We start from the raw sequence: 27441 nt of genomic DNA, 5'->3' as shown, positions 1-27441 counted from the left end.
ATCTCTCGACAGATCTCAGTCCCATGGCAGAGACCGATTGAGAAGCAGATGAAAGTTGCCCCTTTTAAGTAACGTTAGTACTTGTAACTATTATATTATTTAAAAAAAATCTGTTTTCGTCCTTGCCAGTAAGGTTATACGTACACTTAATATAACCTTAAAGAGTGGTGTAGCTTAGACAGTCTGGCTCCAATACATTAATGTAATCCACTTTATTGTTAGGGCCACGTTATCTTCCAGAAAACTGCAGTCACCTCTGTGCAATTTTCATTGTTTGCACTTCGAAATGCATGGATATCCAGGAGGACCCTGGTGCAATATTCACACTTCCTCTTGTAAACAAGCGTACATGCCTCCCTCCACCTTGTGTACATGGCAGGAGGTATTAACATTGATTCCAATGCAACCCACCAGCTAAGCCTTAAGCAAGTGGCAAAAGCTGCTTGATTCCATAGGAACACAATTGATTTTTGCTAGCATCAAAATCAGATGCTGGCATAAGTGCATCTGTTTTTAGTAGGTGGAGTGAATAGGTTGGGGGAAATGTTAATTGTGTTTGGTGCCCTGGCTCCACCTGCCAAAATGATGAAACTCTCCCAGAGTTTGAATTCACGTGTAAAAGTAAAGCTTTTACCCATGCTCATTACACTTGACTAAGCACTCCGGGAACTTCAAGAGCGACCCCTTCTGTATGTTCTGTATACATCTAGGGGTACCTGCCTCAGAGTGCCCCTGGGTTCCAGACCGAGTAGATAAACGATTACCCGGGTTGTCCCGGGTTGTCCCGGGACTTGCGGTAGAAAGGGCACGTAACATACAGGCATCTCCCCTCAAAATGGAAAGATTTAAAGATATACACATGCGCCCTAAGGGCACTCAAAGGGTTAATGAGTTATGCCAGAACTGAAAGCATATTGTATGTCAGATATACTGGATATTTTGTGTATTCTTTTGTGCAGAGTGTTTGTTCCTCCGAAAAAGGTTATCACTGCTATCACTAGGAACCAATTTCAAGGATAAGAAGGTTCTTCTCACGTCATTGTTCCTCCGCCATAGTGCTGGGAACCTACTCACAGAAACTCTGAACCACTCAAAAATGAACCTTTCAACTCAGCTGAACAGTGAAAATCTGAGTGCATTCAATATCCAGGCTAAACAAGGCAAATGCTCCTGGCGGTCATGGTCATATAGGCAATTGGCAGGGCATGGGGTAATAAGGCTAAAGTGGCGACAGGAATGGCAATTAGAACCTCTATTAGATTGGAATTAGGTTTGGTGCTCATTTTGATGAATAACTGAAATATACACATTTTTGTAGGATTGAAGTCGTTTTTAAAGTGAAATTGGAATTAAAAATTGCCCTTTTGTAATGAAAATAGAGCTTAGTTCAGAGCAATTAAAGTAGAATTAGAAAACATTTGTTTTAAAATAGAAATAGATTAAAATTAGAATGTGTTTAAAAAAACATCGTTTAATTTGTTAGTATTTGCAAGAGGGAGATACAGAATCACTGAGACATAGTACAAAATACATTAATTTTCTTGAAAGGGAACGGAAAATCACAGTTAGTAGCGCATAGACATGACATACCAACAATTTGCAGTAACTGTTTTGAGTGAGGCACACCACAGAAGAGTTTGGGCCTCATCACGAGCTGGGCGGTGCGGTAAAAATGCGGTGGTAATAGCATTACCGCCGCATGAGGATTCACCTCAACCAACTTTCTACCCATTTTCAGCACAATTCCGGCGGTAGAAATACTGCCACAGTAATTGCACCGAAAATTCCCCATTGAGTCCAATGAGCTCCAAAGAAATGGGCACTTACAAGGTCACCGCCACTTGTAATCCAGTGTTAACACCGCTGGACCAAGTGGCGGTAACAGTAATTGCATTGGGTGGTATTCCAGCAGATTTACCACAGAGATACCGTTTGTTAGTGAGTAGAAAATAACAGTGACTGATCTGTGTGTGTGCTACAGAGCACCCATGATTTATTTTAAGGCTTCCGTGTCATAGACATATATAATTTATTTTGAGGCAAATGAAAATCACAGTGATTAGCTTATTTGACCTCACAGTAGAGTTGAGGTTTTGTGAGGGAGCAGGAATTGACAGTGACTAATACAGGGATGGTTTTTTCTGTGAGGGAATAGAAAATCTCATTTACGTGCTTAAGAAAAGCAGACATGACATTTTGGATATAAAATCACGTCGACTGGCTTCAGCGATACGCATAACGCAGGTGATTTTGTATTTTCAAGGGAGCAGAAAATCATATTGAATATCTTGAGGGGATATAAACAAAGGTGATTCAAAATGCACATTTTAACAGCCCAGGCAGCCTGTAAATGGCATGACTGCTGTGGCCCAAATTACCCCCTCCCATTTCACAGTGCTATGATGCCTTAAAGTGATGAACAAATTGCCGGAGTGCTCCAGATTGCAATACGGTAGCAGCAGTACAGAGTCTCAGAAAGTCCACAGTGCACAAGCTGAGCCATCTTTGTGAGCAATGTAGCTCAGTAAGAGATGGCTGCAACAGTCACAGATTACTCTTGGATGGGGCATCCTTCACACAAACACTGCTGCGCTCGCTGACTGACTGTACTGTTGCATGATGTTTAAGGAGGCCACCAACCATGCTGGCACACCATTCAGTGATGAAGGCGCATGAATTGTCTAATGAGGCAGACATGGACTGGCTAGAGGTAAAACTGCTGTCAACCTTGAGTGGGAATAAAAGCGTATATGTACTTAAAAAAATAAAATACAACGCCTGTTGGCATCGTTCTTTAATCCACGCTTTAATGTGAACGTTTCTGCTCTCCAGAAATAGGTGGGTGAGGACTTGGACTTTAAGAGCCCCCGTCCCCCTGGCATGGGGATAGCCTGGTCTTTGCAAGTTCTAACCTCAGCAGGGCAGAGTCAGCCCTTAATCCTTCTGAGGTTGACACATTGAGTGCCATTGAAACAGTTAATCATAACTGCTGTTATTATAGAACTTAAAAGCAACCAGAATCCAGTATTAAGCCCTACGTGAACACATTAGATGATGCTGATTATGATTATTATTATTAATAATAATAAGAAGAATAATGCAATTGTCAGTATACAACACTGTCCAGCTGAACAAGCCACCACAGCAACCAAGAACGTTGTCATTGAGCAGTAACTGCCTTTCTTGCCTACATTTAAGTCATGCTTTGGGAAAACATCTGTTGCATGTGCTGCAGGAGGAAACCTGAGACTCTGGCAAACACTGCTTTCTGCATAGGGAGGCCCAGGAGGGTGGGCAATGCAAAGCAGGCCTGTGGTTGCAAAGATGGCGGATGTTTAGTGATGGAGGGAGAAGGATACCCTACAGTTTTGGTTTAAAAAGATGTGTGGCCAGAAGCAGTTGTCTAAGTGCCCATCAACCCTCCCCAGCCCCCACTGGCTTTAACTTCCAAGTGTAGAGTCTGTAAGAGAGTTTAATGCTGTCAGAGCTATTGTGTTTAACCACAGGAGAAGCCTCCCTGCGTCTTATGCTGATAAACAAATGCTAACTAAAATGAACCAGCATCACATCCCTGGAAGACACCTATGCACCAACTCCAAAAACAGGAGAGCGGGCACAATGCCAGCTTACAGGATAGTAACGTATTTACTGAAGCAAGTTGGGCGCATAAATGTGGAATGGTGGTGCTGGGTGATGGTAGTGATATTGATATTTGTAGCTCTTACTCTGATGAAACATTAGAGGAGAATGTGGCTCTCTGGGGTGCATTCAAAGGTCCCAAACCAAAGGTCCCTTTCACTTAAAAAGCAGGATTTTTTAATACTGACACAAAAACGGCTTTGCATGTGTGATTGCAAATGAAAACTTAAGGGCCATGTGAAAAAGGCCTACCTATCATTACCAAAGGAAAAGCAGCATTTTACTTCACAAAGCAAGGAGAAAAATCAAAAGTCACTTTCACATGAAAACAGGATTTTTAAACATTGTCACAAAAACAGCTAGGCAGGTGTATTTGCAGTTTAAATGTGGAAATTGTGCCACTGCTAACAGGAAAAATGTCACGGAAAAAAGACATGGTGCATGTTGAAAAAAAGTATTGTATATTATGTTTGTGTAGGCCAGAGACAAACCCTTTTGCTGGCTGTTGGACACATGTCACAAGGAACTTTAACGCTAGAAGGCAGGCATCCTAGTGTTTACAACTGCAATACAATGTGGCTTGCTATGAAAGGTGTGGATAGTCAAGTGGTCTTTAGACTGGCTGTCTCTGCAGAACCATTTTGCCTGGCTGATTCATGACCACAAAGTAGACAGTAGGTGTGAAGAGGGGAGCTGTGAAGACAATTCAATTAAGGGAGCCTAAAACTCCAACTTCAAACAGCTAACCCACTTCAAAAAGATTGATAAATAAACAACTATGTGTACAGGCGAGCCCAATGAGACCATATGACCTGAAGGCAGGAGAATTGCCATTTGACACACAAGAAGATTTACTATTAATTTAAAATGGACTATTATCATTTAGGTCTTTTTCCCAGCAACTATAAGGAAGATTTTCTTCATGTATGCACCATTTTTTAGGTCATTTTCAGGCGATTTTGGAGATATAAAATGTATGCAATTAGGAGTTAGGGAACTGTAATAGCCAGTTAAACTAGGTTCCTGGCTGATCTGAAAATGTCCTGAATTTAAGAGTAGCGATTGAGTTGAAGTTAAAATTAGGAAATCGGTAATAAATTACATAGGGCCTCATTACACGGTAGGCGGTGGACCAAGGTGCTATTAGCACCTTGGTCCATGCCGGTAAAATACCGGCACCGCCTTGGTGGAAAGGGGAATTACCGCCCTATTCCAAGGTTGGCGGGGCGGTAATTCCCCCTTCCACCATTGCCCTTCCCCATTCCCATTTCTGCCCCATAGGGCTCTATGGAAATGGGGAAGGCGCTAATTACGCCACCGCAATTTTGCGGTGCCGTAATTAGCTCCGAGGTCCCTTAGCGGGTTGGATTTTAACGCCTGCAAGAAGCAGGCGTTAAATCCTCCAACCCGCAAAGGGACCTCGTAGTACGGCGGTAAGGGTTAACGGTCACCGTTGCCATTAACGGTGACCGTTAACCCTTACCGCCGTCCGTGTAATGAGGCCCATATTCATAATTATTATGCTTTTTTGGGAAACGGCAGATGTCCACATGCCGTACAAATTGGTGTGGACCTGGCTGTCATATTATTTAATTCCCCATGATTAACTGAAAAGGAAAATATATATGCTATGGCAGTTATAAGTAAAATTGGGGCTTGCAAATTAAGCTGCCATATGTCTGTTCCAGACCCCTAAACCAATCCAGACTGGGAGGCTGGGTTTGGGAGGAGAGAGAAGGGTAGCTGTCCAATCCTATTGGTGTGACCTCTTGCAGGGTACTCCCCCAAGATTGTAAAATTGGTGGTGTCATCGCTGCTATATAAAGGGGACTGTACTAGGAGGAAGGGACATAGCTACTGACATTTACCATCAAAAGAGTGCTGCTGCAACTTACAATCCGACAGCTGCAAAGAAACACCAGAGGAAATTGCTGAGTGTGCATCTGGGTGGAGCTGTCTATTGCTAGGAAGGCCTAAATGCTGGCTGAGTCCTATGGTGAAGAGTGGGAGGCCATCCTCCTTGAGAGTGGAGTGACCAGACCCCTGCCCTATCTTTCCAGAGGGCCCTGACATGCAGCTGGCTGTCCTGAATCTCAAATAGAGGATTTCTGCTATAAATATAAGTTCTGGTATTTATGCATAACCTATTTATTAAATCAGCCTTTGACAGAGGGGAACATCAGAGAGGCGTTTCTGTTGGTGGGATCTGGTGGGTGAGCAATCGAGGATCTGTCATTTAACCAGTTATTTCTTAATCACAGATTAATAAAATGCCACAAAAAGCATCAACATGGCACAAGCACCAACATGTCACAGGCCTCAACTCTGTATTCATCAATCTATCACTTCCTCTGTCATCCTCTTGCCCCCTCCTTCTCCAACTGTGGAATTACCCTATTCCTATTTTTAAACATAGTATCCTGATATGAACAGGAAATTACCTGACCGTTATTAGATCCTTGAACCTCTCTCTGATGTTCATATCCTCTGACTGACTGTCTCAAACCAAGCAGCAATTATGTGGGTCTCAAACTCTTGCTTGAGATTTAAGCATTTTATGAGCTTCTGTTCAAACCTACAGACTTGTGGGTACCCCAGAGTCTACCTAATCTCCCACACAAACGTTTAAGTGGCTCACCAGCCTGTTTTGAGAAATTATCCCAGGACTACTAGTGATTGCACATAACAGCCATACCAAGAAAGCATACAGCCGGAAATTGGTGCCAGAGGAAGAGATACAGAGTTGAGACAAGGTACACGTTTTTATTTCTCATTTTTATTTACATTTCATTAATTCAAAGGATAGCAAGCATAGAAGGTTTTTACAATAGATATCAAGTACATACTATATTTAAAGCGTAATAATCAAAGCTTGATCAAAATAACCAATCAGTTTCCAGGAAGCTATTAAATCGTAATATCGTGTAAAATGCAAACATTTTATAATAGTTTTAATTTACTAAGACGTTCAATTAATATTATTTATAAGTTAAATAGATGTATTATTGTTGATAGGAACCCAGCAATCAATTTGAAAATGTAGCAGAATAACAAGTACATAACTACAAAGGTCAATGAATAAAAACAAGAGTTAAGAAGCTTTGGCAATGCCAACAGTTTGGGCTGCTGTGAATGCCTGGGAAAAGCATTTTCCAGGCACTGCCGTAGTGGTATTAACTGGTATTAACTGGCCATCAATGGTAGCACGTGTAAAATGGTACAAGTGCATGGGCATCAAATAGCAGTGCCTGGCAAATGCCTAATACCTATACCCAAGCCAAACATGTTGGCTTTGCCAATACTTGCTTTTGAACAGGGCTTCAGTGAAACACAGGAATATTGCATATAAATTGAGTAGTTGAAGGCAGACCTGGTTAAAAAAATGTTTATTACACTAGCAGTGTGTTTATAACTCCAATTAAGTAATTAACTTTCAGAAGAATAAAACACTGGCAGGCACTTTGAGTGCAAAGTTTGATGGTAACGTTTGATTAAAGCTATCTCAAAGAGTTCCCATGAGCAGGTGTTTTTCAGGCCAGAAAGGGCAGGAACTGTGTGGGAGTTGCCATAGGGATTAGCATGTCCATGGCAGTCAATGGGTGGGCAAATAACCAAGCAACAGCTACGACCGCCATAGCACGAGTTGTGTTCGCGGGTGCCTGACAGCCTGCCAGGTATGACCTGGTGGGCTGTACATTGTGTCCCTCATAATAAGCCATTTCTACCTATGGGTGCTCTAATGCAATAGCTTCAGATTATGTTGCCCACATTTTATTTTTGCAAATGTATAGTGTAACAGAATTTTTAAGGGCCTTTACAATTTATGTTTGCAAAAGGAATCCCTCAATCTTGTTACCATGGCACCCACAGTAGTACCAGTGTCGGTGATTCTGGCAATCCCATCCCATGGGAATGGGACCTTACTGTCACTGCGCCACCCATAATATCCCAGGATATTGGGTGTCAGGGATAGTAAAGTGTGTTTGCAGGTACCCCGCCGGAATTACCGGCAGGTTCCAGTAAAACCCGTAATGATGCACAAGATCTTGCTTAAATGATTTCAATTCTGACAGTATGTTTCCCCTTGACAGAATCCCAATACCCATAACATTCAAATATATTAATTTTGTGGTCATTAAAAAAAATAGCCTTACAGAATTAAGCAGCAATAATGTAACCTACAAAGGGGCACAAAAGAAGACAATCACTGATACACTGTGAAACAAGACCAGGGTATCAAACAAGAAGAGGCTGACAGATAAGCAACTAAATCGACGACATGGTCAGCTGCTGGAGGAACAATCCTAGAAAATTGGAGGTCAGGAGATAATATGTCCAACTATGCGCCAAAATTCACTGGTATTAGGTATTTTGACCACTTATCGTAGTGCGCAGGTCAAAAAGACTGAATTACGAAGACTGCCTCCAAAGTCCACCCCCACAACATGTGACGGCATCAGGCAGAACCAGGAAGTCTCTGCAGGGGCAAATGGGGCTTTTGTGCAGGGTAGGTGTGTGGGGGCTGGCGGGTGCTTGGAAGGGTGAGCTGGGCTGGGGTGGGGTGTGTTGAGGGCACAGGAGTTGTTTGGATGCCACAGGTATGGGAGGTGGAGAGGGGGCTGGATGGGGAGTCACTTTACAGGGGGTCAGGAGTCAGACCCTCCCAATGGATCATGTCACGGTCGGTGGGAGGTGGTGAGTGCAGGGAAACCCCCCAATTTAACAAAAATCCACATGCTGAAGTCCACACCAAATCAGTCAATAAAAAGCTTTTATTGGGTGCGGACCCCGACAGGCATGTTAGAGACATAGGGCCTCATTACGACCCTGGTGGTCTGGGCACTACAATACCGGTAATGCTACCGATACTGTAGTTCCCTGACCGCCATAGCACGAGTTGTGTTCGCGAGTGCCTGACAGCCTGCCAGGTATGACCTGGTGGGCTGTACGGCACTCACAAGCACAACTCGTCGTATGCACCGGCACCGTTACGAACGGTGCCGCTGCATCCGACATCCCCATTCCCATTGAGCCCTATGGGACTCAAATGGGATTGGGGACTGACAGGCACCGACGCCTGCGAATGGGCAATTACCGGGTCTGCCAAGGTGGGCATGATCCGGTAATTGACCATTCGTGGGTGCCCATCCCGGATGCAACTCCGGCAGCAGCCGTGCTGCTACTACTGGCACGGCTACCGCTGGGGTTGTAATGAGGCCCATAGAACCAACTCTCTACCCTGTAGCAGCAGCTCCAATAAACCAAGAAACATATTTGACAATTTGCTGCACCGGGTAGAGGTACAGCACAATCATAAATGAATCCTAACCAAGCTTAAAAAGAATTAAGCATGTACATTAAGCAGCAAAGGAAACACAAGGATAAAAACTACGTACTCAAAACAAGCCATAAGGCGAGTAATGGCACAAGAAAGTTATAACTATATCTCGCATTGCTCAGAAGCCACCAACTCAGCAGCTATCATTAAAATTTAAAAGCACAGTGAAAAAGTGCCCCACTATAACTAATTTCAGCCCTGCTCCTTGAGGTCTTCCAGGAACCATCCCCAGATTTTAATAGAGACATGGATGTGTATCTTGTTTTCTGAGTAGACTTCCACGTTAGGGCTGGCAGGAACTAGTGTTCTTATAATTAAAGTGACGAGATGTGGCCTATATAGCGCCATCTAGGTCCTGTAAGAGTCTCTCTCTTGAGTAAGAACAAATAGTTTATGAAGATTCCAATCCCATCCGTCTGATCTTCTTCATCCAGCTGGTACAGAAATTGCTGTAAGTCCTCTGGGTTTTAAAATTCAGTAGTGACACAATTTTGCGACGTAAAGATCACCCTGGCCAATTTAAAAGGAACTCATTCTATTGCTTCTTTTCCTCATGGTAGTCATGAGACATTGGGAATGTCTTCATGTGTTCCTAGTGTCTTTGGAAAGGTCGTGACAAGAAAGACCTTCCATCTTAAGGCAGAGGTCACTTATTCGGAGGGCTCCAGATAAAATCATGCACGTGTGTTGGTGGAACAACACCCAGATGATGTGAGGGTAACTTCGGTGGTTCTGCTGAGCTCTGTGCTTCTCCAAAAGAGGATTACAAGAAATGCTGTGGAATTTAGGGATCCAATTCTCCATAAATGCCACTGGCTCATCGCCTTCTATTATTTCGCAGTTGCCAATCTGTTTCTCCAATTCCTGTATTCCAATTCCTTACTATCATAGCAGCGTAATGCTCCGTAACATGATGTTGCATGAGCTCCATGCCCTCCATTCCAAGACTCGAAATATATCTTATGCTTCAGCTATTTGCGCAAAATAACTTTTAATTTGGCTTCAAAGTCCACATACCTTTTCCTGTCAAATAGAGTGCATGCCTATCCACTTGTACGACAGGCAGCCTGTTAGAAGACAGTTTGTGAATATTTCTTGTAATAGTATTCTGGAGAAAGTGGTCCTCATTGTTGACCTACAGGGCTCCTTAACAGAGTGAGACATTGTCATGGCTCTTGTATGGAGAAGGAGGGACAAGAGGTCAGAGCGGGAGGGATTATACATGTTCATTCGAACCTACTGCCATACCCATTAAGTAGATTTCCAAGGAATGTGCAGACAGCCAAGTGAGGCTCCAGCCTGTGCCAACATTCCAACTGACTCTGTGGATAAATACGTTTTCCGATGGAAACACTCACACCCATGTGATAACAGCAGCCAGCAACCACAGATGTATCTATGTTCATACTATGAAAGAACAGGCGTGGGGGCAGTTTATCACAGAGCCTCCATTTAATAGCAAACCATTGCTGAGGTATGCTATGGTAATGTTTATTTATGAAGCGCCTATACGCAGGCAAGGTGACAGAAAGAGTTATATGTCTGACCAAACTGCTGATGCTTATTTTCCAGAGAGAACGAGTAGGCCAAATTACACTCGCCAGCTTCATTGAGGGGTACCAGGGATGATTTAAGCCGAGGCAGGGGTGCCGCAGCAGTGAGAAAAATATGGTGGAATAATTAACAGAACGCATCTTAAAATCAGAGCCCAGACAGGAACACAAATGTGGCGTAGGATCCTCAGAGCTGCAGTGAACTGCAAAGCAGCAGCCATTTCCATGTCTGGAAGCATTTAGATTATTACGCAGAGAAGAGGTTATCTAACTGTGTGGGACACCAGAAGACCACACTCTTCAAAAAACAAAAAGTCACGCAACTAACATCCTCAAACCCGCATGAGCTACATCGTGGGCAATTGGGCATCACCCACACCTGTTTCTAAAGCTGTCATGAACTGCGTTTTTGAAACAGCGGTCAAATAGACTGGGGCAAGGGCTGACCAACCTCGCGCTCTGGTGGTATGGTGCCATTTCGTGCGCTTCTGGCCACGCCACACTTCCTCGGCCACTTCTTATTTAAAAGAGCAAGTGGTCTGCACTGTACAACACGAATGCCTCCTAAAACATCACGACACATGCGGCACGGCTAAGAACCGTAGCTTACTTCATTTCCCCCATTTCCGTGTCCTTTTACAAGAGGGAAACACAAGGCTGCTTGGAGCCACACAGCACGCCATTGTGCGGTATTGCTTTAGTTGATATCAGTAAGCACACACATATCCGGGTCTTGGCCTTCACCCTCTTCGCTTAGCCCGTTTAGTTTGTATTGAGACTGTACACGCGGTAAAGCTGGTCTCAGAAATAATCTGCGACACAAAGACACTTGTGTTTACTAGAGGTCACAAGTTGGCCTCCTTTGAGAACACCCCTTGCATTCATCCTTCTGAGGTGGATAAAAGCGGCGGGCTGAATTAGGTAACAGCGGTCACAGCTACTGCAAAATCGCAACATGTGTGGTGGCATGAGTTCTGCAAAGACCAACCATTACAGTCCTGGTGATGATGTGATCAGCCACTGAGCTGTTCATTTCCCAAGAAAGTCCTGATCGTATTTGTAGTATTCCTGCTGCGCCGTGCTTGCTATCTATTAGATTGAGCATCTGTGTATAGGCAGTGAAGAGGAACACTTCTCACATGTTTTAAAAGCTTGAGACCCATTTTAAAACCCTGTGATTGTGCTCTGCCAATTTATGAAAGTTTTTGATTGAATCAAAGGACTAAAGCAATCTCTGAGTTTTGGTCGCAATCAATAAAGTGTTGCGATCAGTTTTATTCAGTTCTAAGGAAAGCGGTGAGATTGGGACCTACTCAGCCAACATTAGTGGCTGAACCTCCCTTGTACATTTCTTCAAGAGTGGGAACCATTCAGAATGCTTGCATCCCCCAAACAGGAACCATCAAAATCCCTGAAGAAATGTCATAGGGGACAGGCGTCATGCAATGGGTTACTAATGAGGTATTGGGATGAGGAAGGGGAAGGTGGGTTCATGCAACAGGTTACTAATTGGGTGTGAAGACAAGGAAGGGGAAGGTGGAGGTCAAATCTAACAGATGGGGTATGAGAAAGAGGGAGGCAGGGGTAATGGGTGCTGGGAGTAGGAAGCAAGGATCGGGGCAAATGCAATGGATTACTGATGGGGTACAGGGGCAAGGAAGAGGGAGACTGGGATAGTGTAGTAGATTACTGACGGGGAACTATCCCCCTGAATTACATCTCCTGCCCATGGTCAGGGTGTTGCCAGCAGAGATACCCCCTAAATCGCATGTCATGCATTGCATTTCGTCAGACCTTTGACAACTGAAATATCCATTATATTGCATATACTGTACTTTACATGGTGAAGCTTTATGCAGTGGAGCTACTCCCCTAAATTATATATAATGCACTGTATGCGGCCAGGCTCTAGACAGCAGAGTTATCCCCTGTATTGCACATATCGTACACACTCAAGCTTTAGACAGAAGAGTTAACACCCTAAATCACATATAATGCACTGTATGTGGCCAGGCTCTAGACAGCAGAGCTATCCCCTGTATTGCACATGTTGTACACACTCAAGCTTCAGACAGAAGAGTTAACACCCTAAATCACATATAATGCACTGTATGTGGCCAGGCTCTAGACAGCAGAGCTATCCCCTGTAGTGCACATATCGTACACACTCAAGCTTCAGACAGAAGAGTTAGCACCCTAAATCATATGTGGGTGTACAGGGACAAGGAAGAGGGAGAGACAGGGATAGTGTAATAGATTACTAAAGGGTAAGTATCCCCATGAATTACATCTCCTGCACATTGGCAGGGTGTAGACAGCAGGGATACCCTCTCTATTGTACATATCGTACACACTCAAGCTTTAGACAGAAGAGTTAACACCCTAAATCACATGTGGTGCACTGTACAAGGTCAGGCTGTAGACAGCAGAGCTACCTATCTAAATTGCATGTCCACACTGTAGATCGTCATACATTAGACAACAGACGTGAAATCACATGTCATGCACATTACATGGTCAGGCTATAGACAGCACAGATAGCGCCTAAATCACACATAATGCACCATACATGGTCAGACCTTAAGCAAAAGAACTATCTCCCTAAATTGTATGTACTGTAACTTCCATGCTCAAGCTTTAGTCAGCAAAGCTATCCCTAAAAATAAAGGGCCAATGTGCCACAAGAAAAGTAGAAAATGACAGGCAAGCAAAGGGAGCCCACGTGTCCAAAACATATGCTTTTCCGTAGCTTTTCGAATCATTTTAAAACTATACAAACACAATTCTCTGATGTTCTTCCTCATACATCATACCAACTTGTGTAGAAAATGTAAATTCAAGAGCACAATTGAGTCACCCCCCCCCCCCCCCCCCCCCCCGGCTTTCAAGTTAAAGAATGAAGCATTATTTTCTTGGTTGCAGAAGACCTGTGTGGATAAGCTCACATCCTATGCATTCGCGTATTGCCGACAGCCCCTCCCTTCCCTGTGAAGAACAGTCCTTAACTTGGATGAATGCATTATGATTGTTTTGGACCTGCTTACATCATTTAGTTGCGGCACAAACCTTTGCATGGACATCGTCCATCCACCCTTATGTAATAACGTGCAAGGTAGACTGCAAACTAGAGATTGCAATGTTTTTGGAATGTCCCCACCACCAAAACACCCTTTCTGTCACTGCCATCATTTCTACTTCCTGCTGCTGCAACATCCCCGTTAGGCCAATGCACTGCTTTTTTCGATGACTTGACACGTCACCATCTATTTCTTCGGCTTCTTGTTTCATCATGAAGAACCACCTGCAGGGTTGCAGCATCACCCTGATACCGAAGTTCTGATGCCGCCCCAAAACTGGATGACTGTGTCATTCAAATTTCAAGTGACTGTTTCTATGAATCAAATGTTATTGCCTCGCATAGCGCTTAACATCTTAACATGTAGAGTATGGTAATTGAGTGGAGTTTCAAGACTGACTTGTCCCCTCATCTGCTACCTATCTGATGCTTGTTTTGTTTCACATAGGATGGAATGTATCTATTGAAGAGAGGGAGGGAGGGAATGACAGAGGGATTGTGTGAGCTAGTGAAATGAGACCTGTCTGCAAGAGGACAGTGGTGGGAGTGCAGGGTTGCAGATTGTTTTGCCTTGTAAAGCCTACTACCCCCGCCGTAATAATAATAATAATAATTTGGCATTTATATTGCGCTGCGAACCCTCAGGTATCTGAGCGCTGCTTAATATTACCCACGGTGTGTGGTGCTCATTTATCGACCTCAGAAGGATGAAAGGCTGAGTTTGGCCCCACCGGGATCCTGCACAGATGTCAAAGCAAGCGCTCTACTCGCTGTGCCACTTGACTGGCATAAAGCTATACTTTCCAAAGGGGTATGAATGTGAGGCAGAAGCAACCAAAACAGCAGAATTACCATAGTTCCAAAATAAATTAGGTTCTATACAAATATATATGGTTTTATTTAACAAGACAATTATACTACTAGCTATTAAAAGTAATTAAAAAAGAAGACAGAAGAACAGAAACTTACAAGCACTCTGGATACTTTGTCAGGGAGGAAAACAGGCAAGAAATGCCACAATGCAGTTCAAAAGGATATTTGTTGCTGGAAAATGTGCAAAAGGGACTTAATAAGTCTCTGGGGGCCAAAAGGTGGACCAGGGGAACAAGGTCAATTCAAAGTACATGATTCTAATGTTAGATGGCGTCGAAGCAGGCTTCAAGCTGTTGTGCTTGCCAGTCAAACCAGGTTTGAAGGTGTTGAGTTGCATTGGTCCCAGGCATCGGATCAGCATCGAGTTGGATTCAAACAGGTGCTTTCTAGGGTTGTAGGTGGCATTGAAGATGCAGGTCAAATGGATCATCAGAGCACTTTGATGATCAAGGGCGGTTTGAAATGAAGAGTAGTGCTGTTTCAGGTCGATGAGTGATGCGATTGTCCGGCGGTTCGACTCGAGCTGCCATGCAAAATCCTGCCAGTTCGATGCTTAGTTCGATGCTGCTGTTCAAACCTGTCTGCATGGTGCACTGGAGCTGGAGACTGTCAGGTGACATGGCTCTGCTGGGGCGATGTAGCGGCACGCCAGTTTGATGATGCAAGGACGGTGGCTCATCGGTGGCCTGAAATGGTTTGATGGCGAAATCAGGGATTCTGGCTTATCTGGATCCCAGTATGCTGTGAGAACCACCACTGCATGGGGGCTATGAGACAAGGTGAATCCTTCTAAGTCCCTGCTCTCTCAGCCTAGGGAGGGTTGCAATCAGAGTGGCAGGCAAGGAGAGAAAAGCCCACAGAAACGTTAGATGGAGGAACCCTTCTTCCAACTCATTTGTGTTCCCTGAGTGTCCTAATTCTGCCCCTTTCCAACTTTACACTTCAAAGGCTCTCTTTTGTGCATCCCGCTAATGTGATGCAGGCCTTTGAAGACAGGCTCACAGGATGTATCGAACTGAGAGATCGCAGGACTGGCAAGGAAGGCATTACCTTCCTTCCCAGAGAGGCAACAGATACATGCATCTTGCCCTTTGTCACATTCACTGGAATGCAGACAGGCTGATTCCTGGTATTCACATAGCCTCCTATAGTGGTCAAAGCTCACAGATATGACACTGGTATGCTGCTCCTAATCAGATGTGCCTTTAATAATTATGTGAACTCCCCACCACCATACCAAAATAGGCATGGCTTATATTTTCAGATTACCCGGCCATCAGGTGGGTAGTTTATCATAATTATATAGGAGCAGACATTTAGGCTTAAATGCAACACCTTCGTGCAGCAGTGACTTGTCCTGTGATCTCTAAACCTGCTTTGTGTCATGGAAGAACAGGAGCTGTATGTCACGCTACTGGGCAGCAGGGCACAGTGGTACACTATGCTTTTGGCATAGAGTTTGTTGAAAAAGGGGTCTGGTTAACAGACCCTCCTTTCTGAGGATTACTTGCATCATTTTATTATTGATACAAACAAACAAAGCTATGGCCATGGCAATAGATCACAGGCCTTCCAGGCAAAAAGGCTAAGACTCAAGCTTCTAATGGTTTGACTCATCGGCCAAGGGAAAATACCTACTGAGGCCATCTGTTTTGGAGTGCTGCAACCCATGTTTGTGTTGGATGTCCATGTCCAATCCCTGTAGAGCTATGGCCTACTACAATACTCCCTGCATGGCCATAGGTCGCCATGGAGTGAGACTGTCTTTCTGACAGAATTGAGTCCTCTGTGGGTCAAACAAAAGCTGACTTCAGTCTTCCCACTGTTAGACTTTTTAGGTACCAGTAACACAGGATTTGCTCATGGGCTGTGTGAAAGCTCAATAACCTCCATTTCCAACATCTTGGATACTTCCTCTTCCTTAATGGGGTCCTTGATCTTGCCCTGCTCTTCACCAACTTACTGTCTCTGTTTTGATATCGATATCATGGCTGCACCAATCAAATTTCCCTCGAGTCAGGGAGAACCGACCAGAAAACTGGCCCAGCAGCTGCTGGTAGTCTCTCAATTGCTGCTCAGTAAGATCTGGGGAGATCTCAACTACCTCTAGAGATCCTTAAGCAGACTCAGAGTACAGTAACGATTGCACTTGTCATGAAGGAGCTGGGCTTGACTAGTTCAATGATCCAGGTCATCTGGCTTGGAGTGTACTCAGTCTTTGTGGCCTTCTGGCCGTGCCAGTGATTCATAAGCTTGTGTCTGTCCTTCGGATTTTGTGTACTTTTCTCCCTGTACTTGGTCATCTTGGATCTGAGCCTAAACACATAATTCACTATGTCGTGGGAAGGAGTTCTGGGATTGCCAACCCATCCTTTCGACAACACAGTTAGGGAAATCCTTACAGGATGGCCAAACAGGAGCTGAAAGGGACTGAACCCTACACTGCCCTGTGACACCTCCCGGTAGGCAAACAGAAGGGGGTTTTCCAATCCACCTATCTCGTCTTTTAGGGTCTTGTTAAACCCCTCAACAAGCCCATCCCAATATTCATTCCACATGACCTTCATACATGCACATATGAAGTTATACCCATGTCAGAAATAACATCTTAAGGGAACCCCATATCAGAGAATATCCCTATTAAAGCCTTTGCCACCACATGGGCTTTGATGTTTAGCAAGGTTAATTCCTTGGGGTACTGGTTCAAAATGTACTAGTTCTCTGAGGTGGTCTGAGGATCCAAAAGGACCAACAATTTCATGCCTATTCTCTCTATAAGGCCTCCCAGTCACTGGTAGTGGAATTAAGGGGGTATTTGTGGCTCCTGCAGACATACTGAACGGTTGGCAAGTATGACAGAACAGGACAAACTCTTATTTTCACTTCCATCTGGGGCAAGTAAAAATGGACAAACAACCGACATGGTGTCTCCGAGATGTCCTGCAAAAAAGAATGTTGTAAGCCAAATCCTGTGGCAACCACCTATCACAATGGGGCACAACAAACCTGTGGTTGGACCCTGCCGCAGAAGTCTTCGGCTCACTGTACATGATAACCTGCTCTGAGTACAACCTCAACATCCCAGGGACTTCCCCCTGACCCTGTTAGGCTTCAGAGAAATGACAGAAAGAAGAGAGAGGATGGTTCAGGGCTGGCCACCTTTGAGTTTGCTGAAGTACAAGGAACATACCCCCTTACTGGAACAAGTCCAAAAGGCCCTGCATTCCAAGGCAAAGATCCATACCTTGCTAAAGTTCCCTATTTTTGAATCAAGGGAATCTCCTATTCAGGGTGGATATGAACACAGGAGGCAATGTTAAGATTTATCATCAACTTCTAGCTAGTCCCAAAACAAGTGTGCTAAGCAGTTTTGGAGCTAGCACAGGCCAACTCAACAGTGGGAGTACTGGGTCTGGAAAAACCATCAAGCTCACTGTGCTCAGTTGATTTACCTGGCCACAAGTCTATGTAGAGATGAAACAGTTATATGCTACTCATCCCATCTGTCAAAAAACATCACCCGCCGATGTAACCAGGGGACCTCTTTAGTCGCTTCCCATAATTGAGGACCCTTTTTACCATAATAGACATCAAGCCTCCCCGAGCCAGAAAGAAATCATAGAAGTCATCCTGGACTACGTATCCAGAGACTTTTTCCATTTGGAGAAATACCACCAACGGCATTCTCAAGGGCCTCATGCCCTTTCACAAGGGTCAGATTCCCATAAGAAAACTTAACCAACCAAGAAAGCAGTTTTGTGCCCCAGCTAATGAGGGAAACAAAAGGCTTAACGAAGATTAAGATGCTTCGAACCTTCATCTATCACCCCAAAAAGATGGACTCATTGAACTATTCAATCTGACCCTGAAAAAAAATGGTCACTGAGGATGGACAAAACTGGTAAAATGTGATACCTTGGGCCTTGTTCGCCACTTTTGGCAGACTGAATTATATGTGCAGTCATGGATGAGATCAATTTGACCTGTAATCCGCATGGGTGGTCAAACTACAACCAAAAAGTGATGGATGGAAGATTTTGAATAAATCTGAACCAAGGGCAATGCTCTGGGCAATATTCCACACCACTGTTTTTAGCTGTTGGTGCCATTGCAAAAGGGGTCCAGCCATATGCAAATCAGTCAGGTAATGCCACCAATGGTAGCAGCTCAGCCCAAACTGCTAGGTAAGGTCATATCCGCACAGAAACACAAGCAACCACAGACATGTTTGTTTCGGCCTTTTTGAGCCACCTCAGTGAGGTGCAGCTCGGTTCCCTATAGCACAGTGAGCAAGGGACTCACGTCTGGACATACCCTCTCTCACACAGGTAGACAAAATACAACCACAAAAGTGGAAGGTTTTGAATACATCTAAACCATTGGTAATGCTCTGGGCAACCTTCCACACCACTGTTTTTTAACCGCCTGTGCCATTGCAAAAGGTGTCAAATCAGTCAGGTACTGCCACCAATGGTAGCAGATCAGCCCAAACTGCTAGACAAGGTCCCCTCTGTCCAGAAACACAAGCAACCCAGACATTTTCATCTGTGCAAGGCAGGTGAGTGTTTCCATTTGTAGATCCTCCAGGGCCTGTTTTGTGTGCATTTGCGTCGTAGTTTCTGCCCCCAATCCCCATTGCGCACCCTCAACGCTTCTGCATCTTTCCCCCCTTTCATTTCCCTATTGTTCCCCCCTCTCAGCCCGCCCCATGTTTTGATTGGTCCTCGAGACCTTGGTGCCGAGGCCTATAGCCCGCATTGCTCCCTGCTCGTATCCTTTCATCCATGCGAGGCAGGTGAGTGTTTCCATTTGTAGACCCTCTTGGGCCTGTTTTGTGTGTATTTGTTCAGTAGGTTGTGCCCCCAAACCCTGTTGCGCACCCTTGATGCTCCTGACCCCTTCCCCACTTCCATTTCCCTATTCCTCTCTCCACCCACCTCCGAGCCCGCTCTCGTGTTTTGATTGGTCCAATCACCACTCTTAACCAGCATTCCCAGGGCAGCCCTCTGCCCGTGCAGCCCCTGCGGCTAAGGGCCCTAAGGCAAAGGGCGGCTCCCACTGAGGCGGCTCCAGTTAGTGTCTGCAGGGGAAGCCAGTGGCCAGCCCTCAACCAGCAGGGACTACCATGGTAGGATGTGGTCTGGGTGCAGAGCAAAGCTATCTCCTTTCTTCGAATCCCTACCACTTCACCTATACTCTGAACAGCCCTGCTTCATTCACCTAGAACATTGTTCATGTTAATTTGTGAATTTACTAGCCTGTGTCAAACACTTAGTAAATTGTTAGCATTGCATTGACTCAAACCTAGAAAGTGTCCCCTGTGATCATACTGTGAATTTACTAGCCTATGACGCACAACACAAATAAAATGGTTAGCATTGTATTGACTCACATTTAGTAAATTGTTAGCATTGCATTAACTCACATGTAGTAAATTGTTAGCATTGCATTAACTCACACTTAATAAATTTTTAGCATTGCATTGACTCAAACCTAGAAAGTGCCCCTGTGATCGTACTGTATTTGTATCTGTATTGGTATTCATTTATTTATATAGCGCGCCTGGCCCAAAGGTCCCTGGACGCATTTCTTAGGTTACAGAAACATAGTATGCAGCAAAAAAACATGACAGAACAGATAATGTATACTTTCAAAATACTTACAAGCAGTGCTCCAGATAAGATTTTGAGGTGGTAGTATTTTACTCCCCGTTTTTAAACTTTGAGAGTAAATGTGATTTTAAGAGAGAAAAATGACTTTTCTCCTTTGCAAGAGAGTAAAATGTATGTGACATCCAGCCGAAGATTTCACAAACTGTATGGAAATCATTACCGTACGGCAGTTTCTGCATTGTGACAGAATACACCTTTCATTATTTCTCTAAGGTCTGGCCATTTGATCTCTACTGTATATATTTAAATGTTGAAATCATAAAAACCTAGCCAATTACATAGTAAAGCAAACATGAATTGTATTGTGTGTTTTGAGGTTCGATTGCAGAATTGCCATTTGATGTTTAATGAGTCCTCATTTTCTGGAGCTATTACTACCTAATGGTATGCCAATGTTATGATACAACAGTGCAGAGAGGCAATGACCCCATGCTAAATTCTAAATCTAATCTAATGGTCAAATGGTTATTTATATAGCGCTTTTGGCCAAGCACTGTACATAAAACATATTTATCACAATTATCACCAAACCAAAGTCGGTACTCCTTTATCGACCTCGAAAGGATGAAAGGCTGAGTTGGACTTGCTGGCATTCGAGCCTGCAACCTACAGATCACACACAGATTGCAGCAATGAGTGCTCAACCGGCTGAGCTATCTTATTTGCTAACATCCTTCAGAGGTCGGTTAACTGACTATCGACTTAGGTATAATAATCACAGTACCTAGATGTTGGACAAACCATTTATGAACACTACATAAATACCTATCTGGATTATCACAGGGGCAGGCTTTGCTGAGTTTCTATTTCAATTGCAAATGTAACTTTCATTTGTTTGTTTTTGAACAGCGCTTGCACTTCCTAGAGAGTCAGGGTTTGGATGTTTTAATTGTAGTCTTGAAGATTTGAGAGGCTAGAACACCTGTGATTGGTGTAATGACAATCACTCACCCTTGAGCAAAGACTCGGCTGCCACTGACCATTTATAGTAATGTACTCCATTAACTGCAAGGTTGAATGGATGTAATCTAGACTGTGCATAGTCATCATTTTACACACTTACAATTATAGTGTAAAGTAAATGATCAGTGTAAAAATGATCTGCCGCTGCATGATTATGCACACAGCACCAGAACTCTGAAAATTACAATTGTGCAATACTGGTTTGCTTTCACTGGGAAAAAAACATAATTTGTTACAAAACATTAATTCTCAATTGCAACTTAGTTTTCCATCTTATTAATTATACAATCCTAGCATTCTAGGAAATTATGCACAGTGCTTCTAACGCTGAATGGAAAGAAACCATTCCTTTTATCACAGTGTGCAATTTCTTTTTTTGAAAAGCTTCAGAGAAATACATTCTGTTTCAGAGGTGGCTTGCAATTACTCCCATGTAGATAAAAATCAAAAGAACACTCCTAGTTTCTATCAAGTAACCTGACCTTTGCACTGCCCTTTGCACTAATCCTGTGTGTAAATGTGCCCAGGAAAATAATAAAGCTGTCGTATTTGCAAGATTTTCATGCGTAAAGAGGCCTGCTACCCACCTTATCTGGAGGCCTGCTTACAAGATATTTACAAAATAGTTACACAATAATTACAGGTTATTAGACACAGTGGCAAAGCGAAGCAGCGCCAGGCAACAGACAGCAGTGTGGGATAATGTGGCTAGTGGGACAGGCTTAGGGTGTCTTGTGCTATGAGCCACAATTTAGCTTTATTCTTGAAGGAATGGAAGGAGGGTTAAGCTCTGAGTGGATTAGGTAGCAAGTTCCACAATTTGGTAGCAAGGACCGGGAAACTGGCTCCCCCAGCTTTCTGAAGCTTGAACCCTGGTAGAGAGACACAGTGGGCTTGGGCTGCTCTATGTGGGAGGCTCAAGTTGTGGGGTGTGAAGCCGTTTGCTAGGTATTTTTTAGCCTGGTTGGCCAGACATTTGTGCATGAGTGCAAGCGTTTTGATAGAGATTCTTCGGGAAACCGCGAGCCAATGTAGACTACGTTTGGTGTCAGAGATATGCTGGTTCCTCAGAATATTTAGTGCTGCTTTAATAGAATTGTTTTCGGTTACCTGTAATTTGCTTAGGTTCCGTTGACTGGCCCCCAGATAGAGCGCATTACAATAGTCGAGTTTCGACATGATGAGGGTTCTGGCCAAGATGGTACAATTAGCCGTTGTGAGGAATGGACGACATGCTGTAATAGGTTTGTATGTGTAGGCAGTTGCTGAGATTATGGCGTTGGTTTGTCTAGTAAGAGACAGGGTAGAATCAAGATAGAGTTTTAGTATCATTGGATACCTTGATGGTATCACCATTAATAATGAAAGATTTGAAAGCTGGATCTAATCTATTGAGTCTGTGGTAGGAACCCAGGATGAGCAGCTCTGTCTTATCATCGTTAAGACAGAGCCCTTGTTGAGCCATCCATGCCTGCATGACCTGATGTACATCATTTACAGCTTTTGTGTCAACTGTGTGGTCACCGGTGATAGGGATGAGTATTTGGGTGTCGTCTGCGCAGTTAGTGTAGGTGACACCTAAATAGTCAAGAAAATCGAAAAGCAGTTTCGTGAACACATTATAAAGTGTAGGTGAAACGCAATATCCTTGAGGGACCCCGCACAGGACTAGCGAGGGTTCAGCGGAGGCAGAGGGGGAGAAGACCCTCATAGATCTATCTGCCAGGAAGGAGCTAATCCATGTGGTGGCCTTGTTGGAAAAGTGGGCTGCAGATTTGAGGTGCTGGCAGAGGATCTGATGATTGACCAAATCAAATGCTGCTAATATTAAGTAGGAAGGGGACGGTGTGGTGATCGGCCCATAATTATTAGGGGTGCTCGGATCTAAGGACGGTTTTTTGAGTAAGGGGATGACCCATGCGTCCATAAGGTAATCCGGGATGATGCCTGTGTTGAATGAGGACTTTATCAGGGCAGTGATAAAAGGTCCTAATTCATGGGAAGCCTTCTTGATGATGGGGGCTGGGCAAGTGTCACCCTGGAAAATGGAGGGTTTGAGTTTACTGATGCTGATTTCTACCTCTTTAATAGATAAAGGGGAGAAGCTAAAAGGTTTGAGGGTGTGAGGCAGAGGGATGGTTTATCCGATAGGAATGCTGAGATGCAAGTCAGTCAGTAAGCTGCTTTTTTTGGCATTTATTTTGTTTTGAAGTGTTGATATTTTATCAAGCAGCACTTATTGTATATTGGAACACAATTTACTGTCTTTGGTACAGGTGTCAGGTGGGGTTGCTGGGTTTTCTAATTCTTTAAGGATCTTAAAGAGCTCTTTGGTGTTAGATTACGCCAGCAGAATACGCTTGTTATAAGTATCTTTTTTAGCTTGGAAAATTGCCTCTTTGAGGCAATCTATGATAAGGCTGTCCTTGTTTGCAACAAAGGGATGGCTTTTCCAGCGGGCCTCGGCATTTCTCTTGTTTTTGCGTATCCCTCTCAAGTGTGGTGTGAACCACGTGTTGAGGTGTGCACAAGGTTTAGGTTTCTGCAGTTTAATAGGGGCAATGGCGTTCATGGATTTGAGTATGGTTTGATTGAAAGTATCGACTAGGACTGTGGGGTCAGTGCATGACTGTGTGACATTGTTTAATATAGGTAAGATCAGAGGGAGCAGTTTCTCCCTTGTTATGTCCCTTTTATTTCTAGTGCTGATGGGAGGTGCAATGTTCTGATTAGAGCATTGGTAATTAGCTTTGATGTTGAAGATTATAGTATGATGATCTGACCAGTCATATGGTGTATTGGACACTATGTTTTGATGCTGCAATTCAGAATGGCCAGCCAATCAATGGTTCTCCCCTTGTTGTGAGTTGGTTCCTGAACGTGATGGGAGGAGTCCAGATCAGTTAATGTGCAAGCAATGTCTTGAGATTTAAGGTTGTTGGGGTCTTAGTAACCAAGATTAAGGTCACCAAGTAAACTTGGGCTTAGTGTTAGCTGCTAGGTAATGTCATCTGCAAAGGTGGTGACAGGTCCTGGAGGCCTATAGATAAGGTGCAGAGTGGTAGTTTGGTTGGGTGAGATAGGTAGTTTGACTGACAATAACTGTGCTGATGGAATCTGCTGATTAGGGATGAGTCTAAGACCAAGGGAGCTTCTGTAAATGAAGGCTACACCTCCGCCTTTAGATTGGTTAGTATTGCGGTCACATCTAATTATGTCATAACCATTGGGGATGGCTATTGAGAGTAGTGGTCCAGCTGCTGCTTGTAACCAGGTCTCCATGATGGCTAGGAAATCTAGATCTTGGGCTGTTATGAAATCTGCAATATCCAGCGCATGAGCAGGGAGAGACCTGGCATTAACAAGGGCACCTTTAATCAGGGTTTCTAAAGACGTGGACAATTTAATAATTTTGGTGTTAGAAGCGACTATGGGGGGGTGTTCTTGATATCTGGTGACTTTGGACTAGGAATGAGGATACCAGGAGCAGAAGGTGATTTCGCTGTGGTGGTGAACAGCTGTGATCCCCTAGTTGCGCGAGAGAATCTGGAGCCTAGTCTGAGGTTCCTGAGATGCACGGGGCAAGGTTGATTGGGGGTGGGTTTGACTGGGAAGTGTTCAAGCCTTAGGGCAGGAGAGTTCAGGTAGGGATTAGGTGGTAGTGCAGTGGATGTGGGCATGATACTGATACTGTGCTGAGGGCAAGGAGACAAGTGGGTGATGGGGGAGTGCGCTCTGACGGTGGTGGACTAGGACTAGAGTGGTGGACTGAGGACAACATAATGAGTTCAAGTTTCATGGTAGTGGTGGGCTGAAGTGATAAAACACTGTTGAAGTTGGGGAATGACCAGGCCAAAGATTATGTGATACGTGCGAGAATGTACAATGACCAAAGAGCACAGAAAGGAGGATAGAGCACTGTATCGGGTTCACGTTGTGTGCTAGGTCCTGTGAGCTGATGAAACTACAGAGGCCGCGGTAAGCCGCAAGCTGAACGCAGTAAGCTTGCTCCACCAGAGCCCATTGCACAGCTACACCAGAACAAGGAGGTGGTTTGTGGGCAATTGCTTTATGGGGAGGTGCCTACAAAGGACCATAAACCAGATCGATGTATAGAAGGATGCTCACCTCCAGCATGCAGAGTCATTAACTCACACTTAGTAAATTATTAGAATTGCATTGACTCCAACCTAGAAAGTGCCCACTGTGATAGTACTGTGAATTTACTAGCCTGTGTCACACACTTAGAAAGTTATCAGCACTCCATTGACTCTAATCTAGAAGATGCTTAGTGTGATAGCACTGTGAATCTACTAGCCTGCATCGCACAATTAGAAATTGTTAGCTTTGCATTAACTCAAACTTAAAACATTGTTAGCACTGCATTAACTCACACTTAGTTATTTTTGTTGTCCTTGTGTTAGGCCTTTCTCCCTCCATCGTGGTATCTCAAATCTAGGGGCTACAGTTTCAGCTTGGGATAAAATAGATTATTTGCTACCGCTTTTACTGCTCTCCCTTTGTTAGGCTTTCCCACACTATCCAAGTGCTCCTAGCCTAGGTGCCACTGTCATTTCTGGGGTTTTTCCCGCACTGGGTCGTTCCCCCTCTATCCAGGCGTCCCAAATCTAGGCACTGCTATTGCACCCGAATTCCTGCAATTTCTATTGCCCATTTGACCCTTTCCCTCTGTCCTTGAACCTAAGTCTAGATGCTGGTATCACATCCAGAGCCATTGCTTTCGCTGCCAAAGATACCTCGTACTCTAGGTGCTGCCCCCGACACCCCCCAGGATGGAGGCCCCACATCAACATAACCATCCTTGCCCACCCCCCTCAATCCCGTCCTCTCAAAACCTTAACCTCACCCCATAATTCATCCCCCCTGTGCACTGCTCGCGCCATTGCACCCAACTTTATGAACCACCCCTTCAGCTCATGGCAGCCCACAACCCATAAACCCATCCCCCAAACTCCACTCCACCCGGGAACTCACCTGCACACACCCCCACCATCTCCCCACACCCAACTCTGAGATCGGAGGACCCCTCTGGCGTGCCATGCCCCAGTCCCCTCAAACGTTCATCCCCCACCCATCAGTGCTTCAGAACACTTCAACCTCCACCGTCCCTCTAGCATCTATTGAGAACATCCGCCCTCCCCTCATCCATACACCCCACGCAATGTCAAACTCACAAGCCAGAGGAGCTCTTTCGCGCACCAAACTTCACGAGTGCCTCTCAACCCACCCGGACACTCCACCACCAGTCATCTCTCGTGCATCCAGTGATAACAACCCCCCACTCCATGCCCATACACCACATGCACTGTCAAACTCACAAGCCAGAGGAGCTCTCTGGTGCTCCAAACTTCATGGGAGCCTCTCAACCCACCCAATCACACCACCACCCATCATCCTCTTATATACATTGATAACACCCCTCATTCCCCATCCATTCACCACATGCACTATCAAACTCTGAAGCCAGGGAATCTTTCTGGTACTCCAAACATAACAAGTCCCACCCCACTACCACACCATCCCTCGGCCCACAGTGGAATTCCTCACCCTCCCATCCCATCCCTTTATTTTACTGTTATCACTGCACTGCCCCCTCCCATTTTCCCCCTGCACTTCTCCCCTTCCCCCCTCCCCTGCACTCGCGTGATCTCAATGTCACCTGGCCTAGTAAGATTGTTGTCTCTGTCTTCCCTCTGTTCCCCCTCCCTTGCCTCATCATGCCTTGAAACACTTGTGTATAGACGCGTTATAAATGACATATATCATATCCCCTCCTCCCCCCTGCCCCCACCCCACTACCATGCCATTGTGAAGCTCCCCACCCTCTCACCCTACCTCTATTGCCTCCCTTCCCCTCCCCCTCAACCACTACTCTACCCCTGCCGACAAACCCCCTGCTTCATATCCCTGAAAGTAGCTTGTCTCGCCCTTTCCAGAACTGTTGCTCCATCCTCCTCCTCCCCTGACCCCCCTACCCTCTCTCACACTCCTATGGCACCAAAACCCTCAAAATGCCGAAAGAGTGACTGGTCCAATATCTCAACCATCCACACCTCACCCCTTCTCCATCAGACCATCCTACCAGCCTTCCCCACCCCTACCTCCAGTCCCTCCCCACCCCTCTCCCATTCTCCACCCCCTCACCCTTGACTTCTCACCCAGCACTTGTAAACCCCCAGCGCCCAGCAGACTTGAACCACAAGCAATCCGCCTAAATCTCTCCACCTCACGTACTCCACTCACCTCCCTTACATTTCCCCATGATCCCCCCTCGCCTCTCACATACCTACCACCCTTGCCTGCTCT

Source organism: Ambystoma mexicanum, chromosome 6q (genome assembly GCF_040938575.1).
Source record: "Ambystoma mexicanum isolate Mex_15411 chromosome 6q, UKY_AmexF1_1, whole genome shotgun sequence".
Lineage (NCBI taxonomy): Eukaryota > Metazoa > Chordata > Amphibia > Caudata > Ambystomatidae > Ambystoma > Ambystoma mexicanum.
This window is presented reverse-complemented; position numbering follows the sequence as displayed.